The sequence below is a fragment of the Ursus arctos genome, unplaced genomic scaffold (assembly GCF_023065955.2).
Source record: "Ursus arctos isolate Adak ecotype North America unplaced genomic scaffold, UrsArc2.0 scaffold_25, whole genome shotgun sequence".
NCBI lineage: Eukaryota > Metazoa > Chordata > Mammalia > Carnivora > Ursidae > Ursus > Ursus arctos.
Genome location: NW_026622930.1, coordinates 276,532 through 289,621, shown reverse-complemented (window position 1 = coordinate 289,621; position 13,090 = coordinate 276,532). Strand labels below are relative to the sequence as shown.

The following is a 13,090-nucleotide window of genomic DNA, read 5'->3' as shown; positions in this document are numbered from 1 at the left end:
CACCCCCTCGGGGATGCCGATGATTCTAACAGTGGATCGTTTCATCGAGTTCAGTAATGTCCCATAACCTACATTCATGGGCGTGGATTTTTTTAAGACCAGCTTCTATTTTCGTTTTTTCGTCTATTAACCCATCCTCCAGTTCACTAATACGTTCCTCTGCTTCTGTGACCCTGGCCGTCAGAGCCTCTAGTTTTGCCTGCATTTGGCTCCTAGAATTTTTAATTTCTGTCAGATTCGCTCTCATTTCTGTCCTTAGGGATTCTATATTCTCATTAACCTTTTTGTTAATAGTTTTTTCAATTCTACTCATCATTTTGAGCATCGTTACTCTGAATTCCATTTCTGATACTTTGGTTACATCCATATCCATTATTTCTGTGGCAGAGGCCACAGACTCACTGTCTTTTCTTTGCTGGGGGGGGGGGCTTCTCCTTCTTGTCATTCTGATGAGGAGAGGTTGCGGGGTTGTCCAGAGCCCACATTATTGACTGGGTCCCAGGCCGTGCCCCTTGTTTTATAGGGATCTTAGGGATGTGGGCTTCTTCTTTAAAGATTTTGTTTATTTATTTATGTGGCAGCCAACCAGCGAAAGAGGGAACACAAGCAGGGGAGTGGGAGAGGAAGGAGCAGGCTCCCAGCGGAGGAGCCCGAAGAGAGTCTCCTTTCAGGAATGCCAGGATCACGCCCTAAGCCGAAGACAGGCGCTCAATAACTGCGCCACCCAGGCGCCCCGGGTTGTGGGCTTCTTGATTTATCAGCCTGCCTTCTGTGTTCTGGGGGAGGGGCCTGCCGTGTCGATACTCAGGCAACCCTGTTTGGGTAAAGTCTCCATGTCTTCTGTGAGGGGGGATGGGGATGGGGATGGGCATGCTGTGAGCTGGTACTTCCAGGCTTTTGTTCTCTGGCGGTTTTCCCTGGTGGTCTGCTGTGACTCTTCTGAGAGTCAGAGCAACAGCGGCCGAATTTCAGCCTCTGTCACAGTACAGGGGGATCGTGGCCCATTCTCCACTGATGTTCTGGCCACTTTAACTCCGTTACTGTTGGTGCTGCTCAACCCTGCAGCGTCCCGGGATGTGCGCCCCACACCCGGTGTCCCTGCCCTCACTTCCAGGGTCTGCACGTCTCTGTCCTTTGTGTTTCTAACGCCGCCAGCCGCCCCCGTGCACTCCCGGATCTCCGGGTCTCACTCTATTTCCGGTGAGCACACCGGGATTCCAGAGTTCCGTGAGAACCCTGGTGGCGTGCGCTCCCGGCTCAGGGTCTTAGTCTGCTGTTTTGCGGGTGCCCTCCGCGAGTCTGCCTGCTCCCCCGTGCAGGTGGCCCACCAGCCACCCCGCGCACTTTCTGGGAGCTCCCGTTCTCAGTCTGGATCCAATGAGCACACCGGGATTCCGGAGTTCCGCGAAATGCCTGGTGGCGCGCACTCCCAGCTCACCATTCTAAGTCTGTTCTCTCGCGGGTGCAGTCCGCGAGTCCACCCGCTACCCCATGCAGGTGGCCACCGCTTCCCGGCACCTGAACGCGGCGGCTCCCTCCCCCTTCTGTTTATCTTCCGATATCTGTGCGTGGTTTCACGGCTCTCCGCTTCGTACCTCAATACTCAGCGCTGGAGATGTTCATTTGTAGAGATCCAGATGTATCTTCCTGTGTCTCAGGCTGCTTCCATGGTTGTTTAAGCTGGTCTGGTACCTATCCAGCTCGACTCAGGGGACCGGCTGAAAAAGGGGTCCCCTAGTCCTCCCTCCTGCAAATTTTTTAAACTTCTGTTCAGTTAGCCAATTATAGTACGTCAGTATTTTTTTATAGTTTCTTTTATTTTTTAATTAATTTAATTATTTATATATTTTTTAATACATTGTTGGTAGGAAAGGAAGTTGGTACAGCCACTTTGGGAAACAGTGTGGAGGTCCCTTAAAAAGTTAAAAATTGAGCTACCCTATGAGCCAGAAATTGCACTACAGGGTATTTACTCCAAAGACATAGACTTAGTGAAGAGAAGGGCCATATGCACCGCAATGTTCATAGCAGAATTGTCCAAAATAGCCAATACCAATACATTCGTATTTAGGGACAAGAATAAACAATGTAAATTACTCTGTATTTTGTGGTTTTTACTATATCTGCTTTACTAGTTGAAAAATTTCCCAAGTCAGAGAGTGAAGAGGTAAGCACAGGATCATATGTGCAGAGAGGGTCCCTGGGGGAATCTGCTCTATGGAGAGGAAGCCCCAGACCCTGACAGGAAACCTGCCCACAACCTCCATCTGCAGCTGCTCCTGGGGCTTAAGGACAGAACTGGTGACTAGTGTGTACCCCCTGCTGGTCCAGATCCCCTTCTACAGTGAGGTTTGTGTCTGGGCTCACACTGATGTCCCCTCACTGTGTCACTCGCACAATAATACACGGCCGTGTCCTCGGCTCTCAGGCTGTTCATCTGCAGGTACAGCGTGTTCTTGCCATTGTCTCTGGAGATGGTGAATCGGCCCTTCACGGAGTCTGCGTAGTATGTGCTACCACCACTATTGCTAATACTTGCGACCGACTGCAGCCCCTTCCCTGGAGCCTGGCGGACCCAGCTCATGCCATAGCTACTGAAGCTGAATCCAGAGGCTACACAGGAGAGTGTCAGGGACCCCCCCAGGCTTCACCATGTCTCCCCCAGACTCCACCAGCTGCACCTCACACTGGACACCTGCAGACAAAAGACATCCTGGTCAGGAAACTGTCACACACCCCGTTTGTATCCCTCAGATCCACTCACACACTCCATGTCTCTTGTTCAGCATGAGTTACCTTTTAAAAGAGCAACAAGGAAAACCCAGCTGAGCACAGACTCCATGGTGAGCTCTCTGTGTTCTGTCCTGATATTGATTGGAACACCTGGAAACCCTGGGGCTGGGGCTCCTCTCCCAGCTGCAGAGTCAGGGTTGGGCTGTTTTAATCAGCAGAGGGAGGGCCCTATTTGCATGACCTCTGACTATATATTCAGCTTGGTATCTGTGCTGCCATGGAGACCAGTAACCAGAGCAAATGTGACTGCCTTTGTTTTGGTGGTACTGACCACTTTTTCTTTAATACGACTTTTCATTTTATAAGTTTCACATACATGTACATAGCCTCCTTGTGGGACTTCGTTTTTACATACTCACACAAGTCCTGCAGGATAGGTGTCATGTTGTCCCATAATGAATTGTAAACCCACACCCAGAATTTTAGAGGGTTTGTGAGGTGTCCAGGAACACATACAGGTTTAGAGTGAGCCCCAGTATCCAAGGAGGACCTACTGCCCCTGAAACACTGAGGACAGAGTGGGCAGTGTCGTGAGATATGTTGAACCCCTAGTGTAGTGGGGACAGGATGATTTTACCTGCTCTAGAGTTACTTAAAGTAAGGAGAAAATCAGGGTTCGTCAGGTGTATTTTCTAACATGTCAATACCTATATGTTCCTCCTGAGTCATCTCTGTGTTTATTACTTTGATGAGTGTACTGGACACAGGATGCACTGCACACATGCAGAATGTGTCATATGATAAACACTGGAGTCACAATCAGCATTATCCAGAGTCAGCAAACCAATTCTCCCTCAGATTTCCTCTGTTTTCCCTGGAATTACTCCTCCTTCTTCTCTTTTTCTCCCTGTCCCCAATAATTTGGGTATTACTCATGTTACTTAAACTAGTTTTAATTTAGAATAGTTTATAAATGTGCAATCATAGTGTATGTAATTTCATTTGTAGAACTTTCTTTTTCTCTGCATAAATCGTTGAGAATTCAACCATGTTGCTGTCTGTAGCAAGAATCATGTATTTTAATGTTTGGCAGCTTTCCTAAGAGTGAACGTAGCAGAATTTTATTTTTTAAGTGGTTGGTCTGGATAAGAATTTTTCCCAGTTTCTGATATTACACAGAATTTGCTTCTCACCCTGCAGTTGTAGATATGGAGCTCAGAGAATGTAGCAGTTTCAGTGATCTGCTTTACTGTTCTTCTGGTTTCTATTTATTGATTTCTGCTCGAATCTTTATTATTTCTCTACTTCTGCTTTGTTTTGGCTTTATTTGCTGTTCCTTTCCAGCTCCTTTAGGTGTAAAGTTTGCTTGTGGATTTGAGGTTTTTATAAATTTTTGAGAGAGGTTTGTATTGCAGTGTACTTCTTCCTGAGGACCACCTTTGTTGTTTCCTAAAGGTCTTGAACAGGTGTGCTTCCTTTTCCTTAGTTTCCATGATTTTTAAAATTCTTCTTTAATGTCCTTTTTCATCCCTTCATTATTTAGTAGGGTGCTCTTTCACTTCCAAATTTCCTCTTGTGAATGATTTCACAGTGATTTCCAGTTTCAAAGCCTCGTGGTCTGAAAATATGCAGGGAATGATCCGCATCTCTTGGTATCTGTTGAGACCTGATTTGTGACCCGGATGTGATCTATTCTGGAATAAAGTCCGTGAGCACTCACGAACAATGAGTATTCTGCTGTGTTAGGATGGAATGCTGTGTATATGTGTGTGAGGTCCATCTGGTCCAATGTGTCATTCAAAGCTCTTGTTTCTTTGTTGGTCTTCTGCTTAGATGATCTGTCCATTGCTTGGAGTGGATTGTTGAAGACCCCTACTAGTAATATATGATTATCAATGTTTTTCTTTACTTTGGTAAAGGGATTTTGTGTTCTTGGTTACATGCAGGGTATGTGTATCATAGAAGGTGAAGTTATGACCGTGTTCTTTCTTTATATTCAGAATGAGTGTGATTTACAGAGATGCATATGGATGCCCAGGTTTACCAAAGGTTCATTTGTGGTGGTTAACCCTGTGCCAGCGTGACTGGGCCATGGCTGCCCAGAGTCAACATTGTTTCTGTGGGTGCCTGTAATGCTGTTTCCAGAGGAGATTGGTATTCGCACCCATGGTCTCTGTGTAAGTGGGCATCATCGAATTCATTAAGGTTCTGAAGAGAATGAGATGCAGAGGGAGAAAGAATTCCCTCACTCTTCCCTCTGACATGCTTGATCTGGAACATTCCTGTCCTCCTGCCTCTGGAGACACTTACACATTCATGTCCCCAGGTTCCCCAGTTTGTGCTAATTCCATCATAGCTAATAGAAGCAACTCACTGCAGCCCCTTCCCTGGAGTCTTGCAGACCCAATTTATCCAGGAACTACTGAAGGTGAATCCAGGGGCTGCATAGGATGGTCTTAGGGACCCCCAGCTTTCACCAGATCTCCCCCGGACTCCACCAGCTGCACGTCACACTGGACAGCTGCAAACACAAGAAATCCTGGTCAGGAAACTGTGTCACATCCACTGCTTCTCCCACTCATATTCACTCACATGCTCAGTGTCTCTTGTTCACCATAAATTACCTTTTAAATACTGTCCAGGAAAACTCAGCCAAGCACAAAGTCAATGGTGAGTTTTCTGTGTTCTCTCCTGATCACTGAATGGGAACACATGGGGATCCTGGGGCTGGAGCTTCTCTCCCATTGCTGGGGTCGGGGCTGGGCTGGTTCAATCAGTGGAGGGAGGGCCCTATTTTCATGTCCTGTGACTCTTTAGCCAGCTTGGGATCTATGTTGACAGGGCACTGACCAGATCAGATGTGAATGCCTTTGATTTGGTGCTACTGACATTTGGGAAACTCGGATTTTTGATTATATGACTTTGCAGAATACACACTTGGGCTCGGTGTGCTGCTTAGTTTTTACATATTCACACAAATCTTGGGGCCTAGGTGTCGTGTTACTGCATAAAGAGATATGAACCTATTCCCAGAAGTGCAGAGGGATTGTGAGGTGTCCAAGAGCAGCTCTGGGGTGAGAATGAGCCCCAGGACGTGGACCTGTGCTCCACCCACAGGACCTGCTGCCTCCCTGATCCACCTGCAGGACAGAGTGGGCAGGCTGATGACGAATGTGGAACTCGTCCTGTGATGGGGACAGGATGATTGTTTCCGGACTTTACCTGAAGTACAGAGAGAATCAGGGTTTGTGCAGGTGTACTTTCAAGTCACTAACATGTCACTATGTCTGCGTGGCTCCTGAGTCATCTCTGTGAGAATCGGTAACGGCTGTGATGTGTGTACTTGACACAGGATGCACTGCACACGTGCAGAGTGCGTGATATGGTCATCACTGATGTTAGACTCAACATTATCACGTGAGAAAATAGATTCCTCTTACATCTTCCTGTATCTCCTAGAATTCCTCCTTCCTGTCTTCTCTTTTCCACCCTGTTCCCACATAACTTCTGATTTTTCTCAAGTTACCGTAGACTATGTTTACTTTTCTAGAATGTATAAATGTTAGTTGTATCATATGTGCTATCATTTTTAAGGCTTATTTTGCTCCACATCAATTCTTGAGAACACATCCATGTTGCTATAGCAAAAATCACCAATTTAATTATTCGCAGCATTGCAGACAATGAACTCAGGAGAATTTTACTTTTTTAAGCAGTTGTTTAGGATTGGGATCATATCCAGCTTCTGGTATTTCAATCATGTTGCTTCCTAGCCTGGACTTGAAGGTGTGGAGTTCAGTATTATTTATATGGTCTCCTCAGCAACAACTAACCTGAAGTAGGTGTGGGGAGTACCTTTGCATCGATGTGGGCGTTTATCCACCTCGGGGTGTTTTCTTTTAATGTAAATATTCTTGGAACTCAATTTCACACATGGGAATTCATGTTTATTTATTCATTTATTTACTCAGTCCCTCATAATGTAATCATTAAGGTTACTGTTAGTGTTAGGTTATGGTTAGATATAGCAGTTAGGGTTAGGGTCTAAGGACTAGGGCTGGGGATATGTGCCTGGTATCCTACAGTTCAGAGACCTCCCCAGAGAGTAAATGTCAACATTGACTGGGATGAGAATAGCCTTGGCAGCTGTCTCCTGAGCTGAGGCAAGAAAGGGACTTGGTGTTCTAAGCCCTTGTTTAAAAATGTTGATTTTAATGCCAGTTAGTTACCACCAAGTATGATATTATATATCGTATCTAGTGATTCAGTACTTCCATGCAACACCTGGTGCTCATCTCAGCAATTGCCCTCTTTCATCCCCATCTGATGTGTTTTTCATCCCCTACCTTTGATCCCTCTAATAACCGTCAGTATGTTTTCTGTAGTTATGTGTCTGTTTCTTGTCCCATTCTCTCCATTTTACTCTTTTCTCACTACCAGGTGTGTACATGTGTAAACTGTGTATTATGATGGCAGAGCTGTTAGATTTTATCACCACCATTGTTGCATATTTCGTGCAAAACGCATTAGTAAAGGATTGCATAGATATAAGAAGATGGAGGGTAAACAAGTAATGTAGGTGCCTTGAGGTTTTCCAGTAATGAAACTGGCAAGGTGAACCTATCCTCATGACCAGAGGGAGAGTCATAAATGCAGGTGGGTTTCAGGTTGAAGACTCGGTGTTACCAACATTATATCCAGTGACTGAGCTGCACATCTCACGGCAGTCAGTATAACAAGTCTGTAAGGAGATGGTAAGCCTCAAATCCTCTTGGTCATCACAGCCACATCTTCTGGAAATGCCAGAGGAAATGCCTGGCATTTCATGTGTCACTAATGTCTTAGTCTGTTCCAGCTGTGTAACACTGTACACAAACTGGGTGGTTTTCAACAACAGGCACTCATTTCTCACAGTACTGGAGTCTGGGAAGCCCCAGGTCAGGTGCAGGCAGATCTGGTGTGTGAAGGCCACCCACAACCTAGTCTGTCTTTTCCCTGTCACCTCACATGTGGTCAGGGGGCAGGGAGCTTTCTCAGTCCTGGTGTATAAGGGCACTCATCCCATCATGAGGCTGCACCCTCCTGACCTAAGTGCGTCCCTAAGGCCCAACTCCTCATCCCATCTCATTGTCGTTAGATTTCTTTATGAGGATGCTTGAGGTCACACACATTGAGCTGAAGTCAACAACTGAAGGATCAATGAGTGATTCCCTGCAGATGAAAAGCCCCTCCCCTCTAGCTCCTCAAAGTGAGTTTTCTCATGGATCCAGTAGACGCTCTGGTCTCTCTGTGCACATGGTGAACACAGAAACTTCAGAACCAGCTGGTGGCCTTGGGGAATGGACAGCTTCCACTGTAGATCCCGGGTGAGACCTCAGTCCACTTCTAATAGCTTCATTATTATTATTATTATTATTATTATTATTATTATTATTATTATCTGCTTATATATTATCATTCTCAATTTCTAGGGACTCAGGTTGTCTTCACGTATTTTATCAGTTATCTTCCTTTGCACTTATTTTAATACTTGCATGGAACTAGGCATACGACTTTATCTTCTGACAATTCATTACTGACACCAGAAGCCCCCTTCCTCCGTCTTCTCCTGCACCACACATAGGAAATCTCATAAGAAATCCTAGTTTCTGTGCCTTTCATGTTCCTGATCCCTCAGGATTTTCCAGCACTGACCCACAAGAAAATCCCTGATTTCATGTCCTTTCCTGGGTTTATTAAAGCATTTCTGATATGCTGTGTGGCATTCACTGAGATCAACAGACACCTCAATTATGTAGGTGATCCACATTTTTTATTCCCTTACTATGTGTGTGTCATATCATCTGATTCACCAACTGTACCAAGCTTGGTGGGGGTCCCTCTACCTCTGGATGGAGTCAAGTAAAATAGATGCTGTGAGCATGGGGTCCACACAGTAACACCCAGCATTGGGGCCACTCTTCTCTAGCTCTGGCTTCATGACGTCCCTGTACCCGATATCCAACATACACTTTATTATTTTTTTTATTTTTTGTGATTTTTCATTTTGTTCGGTTTCACAGCATATAGTACACCATAAGATTTTGCTGTAGAGTTCAATGATTCATTAGTTGCATATAACACTCAGTGCCCATCCCAACACGTGCCCTCCTTAATTTACATCACCCAGTCACTCCACCCTCCCACCCTACCTCCCTTTTGTAAACCTCAGTTTGTTTCCCAAACTCCAGAGTCTCTCATGGTTTGTCTCTCTCTCTGATGTCTTCCCATTCAGATTTTCCTCCTTTCCCATATGGTCCTCTGTGCTATTTCTTATGTACCACATATGAGTGAAACCATATGATAACCATCTTTCTCTGCTTGACTTATTTCACTTTGCATAATCCCCTCCTGGTCCATCCATTGTTGACGCAAATGGTGGGTATTCATCATTTCCGATGGATGAGTAAAATTCCATTGTATGTATGAACCACATCTTCTTTATCCATTCATCTGTTGGGAAGGACATCTTGGTTCCTTCCACAGTTTGGCTATTGTGGACATTGCTGCTATGAACATTGGGGTGCATGTGCCCCTCTTTTTACTACCTCTGTTCTTTAGGGTAAATACCTGGTAGTTTAATCACTGGGTTGTGGGTAGTTCTCTTTTAATATTTTGAAACCTCCATACCATTTTCCAGAGTGTCTACACCCACTTGCTTTCCCACCAACAGTGTAAGAGGGTTCCACTTTCTCCAGGAACTCGCCAACACTTGTTGTTTCCTGTCTTGTTAATTTTGGCCATTCTAACTGGTGTAAGGTGGTATCTCATTGAGGTTTTGATTTGTATTTCTCCGACGGCTAGTGATGTTGAACATTTTTTCCTGTGTCTGTTAGCCATGTGTACGTCTTCCTTGGAGAAGTGTCTGTTCATGTCTTCTGCCCATTTCTTGACCAGATTACTTGTTTTTTCGTTGTTGAGTTTGATAAGTTCTTTGTAGATTTTGGATATCAGCCCTTTTCCAAAATGTCACTTGCAAATATTTTCTCCCATTCCCTGAGCTACCTCTTCATGTTGTTGCCTGTTTCCTTTGCTGTGTAGAAGCTTTTTATTTTGATGAAGTCCCAAAAGTTGCTTTTTGCTTTTGTTTCCCTTCAGACAAGTTGCTGCGGCCAATGTCAGTGGTTTACTGTGTATACTTTCCTCTAGGATTTTGATGGATTCCTCTCTCACATTTATGTTTTCATCCATGTTGAGTTTATCTTTGGGCGTCATGTAAGAGAATGGTCTAGGTTCATTCTTCTGCATGTGGCTGTCCAGTTTTCCCAGCAGCATTTATTGAGGAGACTTTTTCTTTCTCATTGGATGTTCTTTCCTGCTTTGTTGAAGTTCATTTGACCATAGAGTTGAGGGTCCATTTCTGAGTCTCTCTTCTGTTCCATTGAACTATACTTCCGTTTTTGTGACAATAGTATGGCCCTCTTAATGAGCACAGCTTTGTGTTGTAGCTTGAAGCCAGGCAATGTGATGCCCCCAGCTTTGTTCTTCTTTTTCAACATTCCCTTTGCAATTTGAGGTCTTTCTGGTTCCATAAAAATTTTAGGATTGTTTGTTCCAGCACTGTGAAGAATGTCACTGTTATTTTGATAAGGATGGCATTGAAAATGTAGATTGTTCTGGGCAGCATAGACGTTTTGACAATGTTCCCCCCCCCCAATCCATGAGTGTGGGATGTTTCCCCATTTTTAGTGTTCCTCTGTTTCTTCCATATGTGTTTTGTAGTTTCTAGAGTATAGAACCTTTCCCTCTTTGGTAGGTTCATTCTTCTGTATCTAATGGTTTTTGATGCAAGTGTCAATAGGATAGAGTTCTTAATTTCTCTTTATTTTCAGTCTCATTCTTAGTGTATAGAAATTCAAGTGAGTTCTGAGGATTGATTTTGTATCCTGCCACATTGCTGATTTGCTGTGAGTTATTATAACTGGGAGGTGTAGTCTTTTGGTATTCTCACATAAAGTATCATGTCATGGGCAAAGAGAGAGAGTCCACCTGTAACAAGGCCTACCCTGTATTTGGCGGGCCTGAGCGCCCCCTGGTGTCCTGAGTGCCCCCTGGTGACCTGAGATCCCCTGCAGACCAACCCCTCCTGTGTCCCTGCAGAGAGGTTTGGTGCCTGTGCTCAGACTGACATTCCCTCACCATGTCTCTACACTGTAATACACGGCCAGGACCTTGGTAGCCCTGAGATTGGTCAGCTGAGGAACTGGTTCTTGGATGTGACTCTGGACATGGACATTGGCTTTTCTTGGATGGGCTCTCGTATATGCTGTATGTATGATTTATGAACCAATTCATTGCAGCCAGGCCCCTGGGGTTGGTGGATTCAACTCCACCAGAAATTTCTGTATGAGGTGGAGAGTCCATAGATGGTGCTGGTGTGGTGCATTGTCTGCGAGCCCCTCACCAGTCCTGGGTCTGATCCCTGCAGCAACACCTGGGACAGGACACTGGGGGACAATAGACTCCGGCCCTATCAATCATGACATTCACAACCATTGCTACATCCCCATTTGTGATGGCTCAGACTATCACATTGGGGAACTGTCACCAGACACACAGAAGGCCCTAGAAAGTCAAATTCCTCCAGACCACAGCTCCGCCTTTCCCAGACACCTCACCCTGTCTGAAGAGAGAGGTGTGAGCTCTTCCTGCTTGTTACCCTGGATGTTGAGGAGCGATTTGCATGTGTGGGATGGAACCTGTCCTTATATGTGGACAGGAACAGAGTCAGGCTCCGCTGGACCTTCCAGGGCTACCTGTGGGCATCTCTTTGTTGAACTCACAAGACATGTTGGTCTGTGTTGGGAGAGCACTTGGTCTATGAGCTGTGTTGGAAGTAGACCAATAGATGGCATTACGTCCCTGAACATAAGATTCAATTTTGAACAAATGAGTGGGTTACAATTTATTTAAACTATTTTTCCAAAAGATAATTAATTGAATCCACATTTTGCAGCTACAGCTTTCCAAATCTAGTCCTTACATACACTCAATATCAACAGTCGTCCCAGATATAATTGCATACAAAATTATGTATTGATGCCCACTCTGGTGTAAATACAATGATGAGTAAAGGGTACTGGGTCCCAAGATCATATATCTTTTAGTTTTTCCTGAGCTACTTGACCCCATATGAACAACTACCTGCACAGCAGAATCACATCTGGAGACCTTTGATCCTGATGGTCACTGCAGATGGGCTTTGTCTGCCAGGACATCTGCAAAGCCTGGAAGTGGCATCTACGTCCTCAAGTGCACCAAGGATACCAACACAAGGCCCCCACTCTGTGATCTGCAGGTACAGTGCTTGGAGGGTGCCTCCCTTCTGAGAAATCCACCTCACACAGGGGCCTGTAACTCTGGGTGGAGGAACTAGCTTTAGAGAAAAGAGGGTAACTTTTCTCTGACACAACACAGAGATCATCACTAACTCAGGCATGGAGTTAATGACACTCAAATATCAGCTTGAAGGAAATGCAGTGAATGACCTGGAGAAAATTAGGATCTAACCATTAGAGGTGTAAGAAGAGATTGAAGAGTTTATGTCTATTGCCCTGAAAGGCTTGTGTCAATAGGATAAATGCTGAATTAAATGAATAGATTTTTAATAGAGATCAGATGACTAGAGAATGGACAGATGATGGATGGATACTTAGATAATTTTACATTTCCTAAAAAAGACACCAGAAAGGAATCGTATCATTAGGAACCCATAGGATGAAATATCCATAATTGCCAATATTTTCAAAACCATATTTCCATAGTGAAGGAATATTTTGGTGTCAACACTGACATATGGCAAGTAAGGGTTTCTGTGTTAGGTTTTTTGAATAACTACAGCTTCCACAGAGGGTAGGATTTGTCTCCTTGTAGATATTGGTGGTTCTGTAGTTTTGTCTAAGCCTGTGGAGCAGATCTCCCCTTATGATAGCTCATGGAATATACCTTGAAACCGAAACCATTACCTAGACAGGATCACATCTTTGAATGGAGAGGAGCTAAAATAAGATCAGTAGTGATATTTTGCATCTTGCAAGTATTGAAATGATTTAGGCTCAGGGGTGCCTGAACCATTTCCCCAGAGTGTGAGGTTATAGGGGAAAGTGAGACTCAGAGTAGGAAAACAGAGGGCCCACGAACATGGATTTGTTCACAGGAACAGAAACTGCAGAGCCCTACAGGAAACCCCTCACTTCCCAGGCTCTCTCTGCACCTGCATCTGGGGGTGGGACCTGTGGCCAGAGGGTCCTGAGGGCACCAAGTAACCAGTTTCCTCCTGTCCTCCAGGGCTTGCTGCTCACACTACCTGGTGACCTGA

General features: G+C 44.9%; 1 pseudogene; it reads right to left on the bottom strand.

Moving 5' to 3' along the window:
• Positions 1–2,305: 2,305 nt before the first annotated feature.
• Positions 2,306–2,842, bottom strand: LOC125282246 (immunoglobulin heavy variable 3-23-like; annotated as a pseudogene).
• Between the last annotated feature and the right edge of the window lie 10,248 nt (positions 2,843–13,090).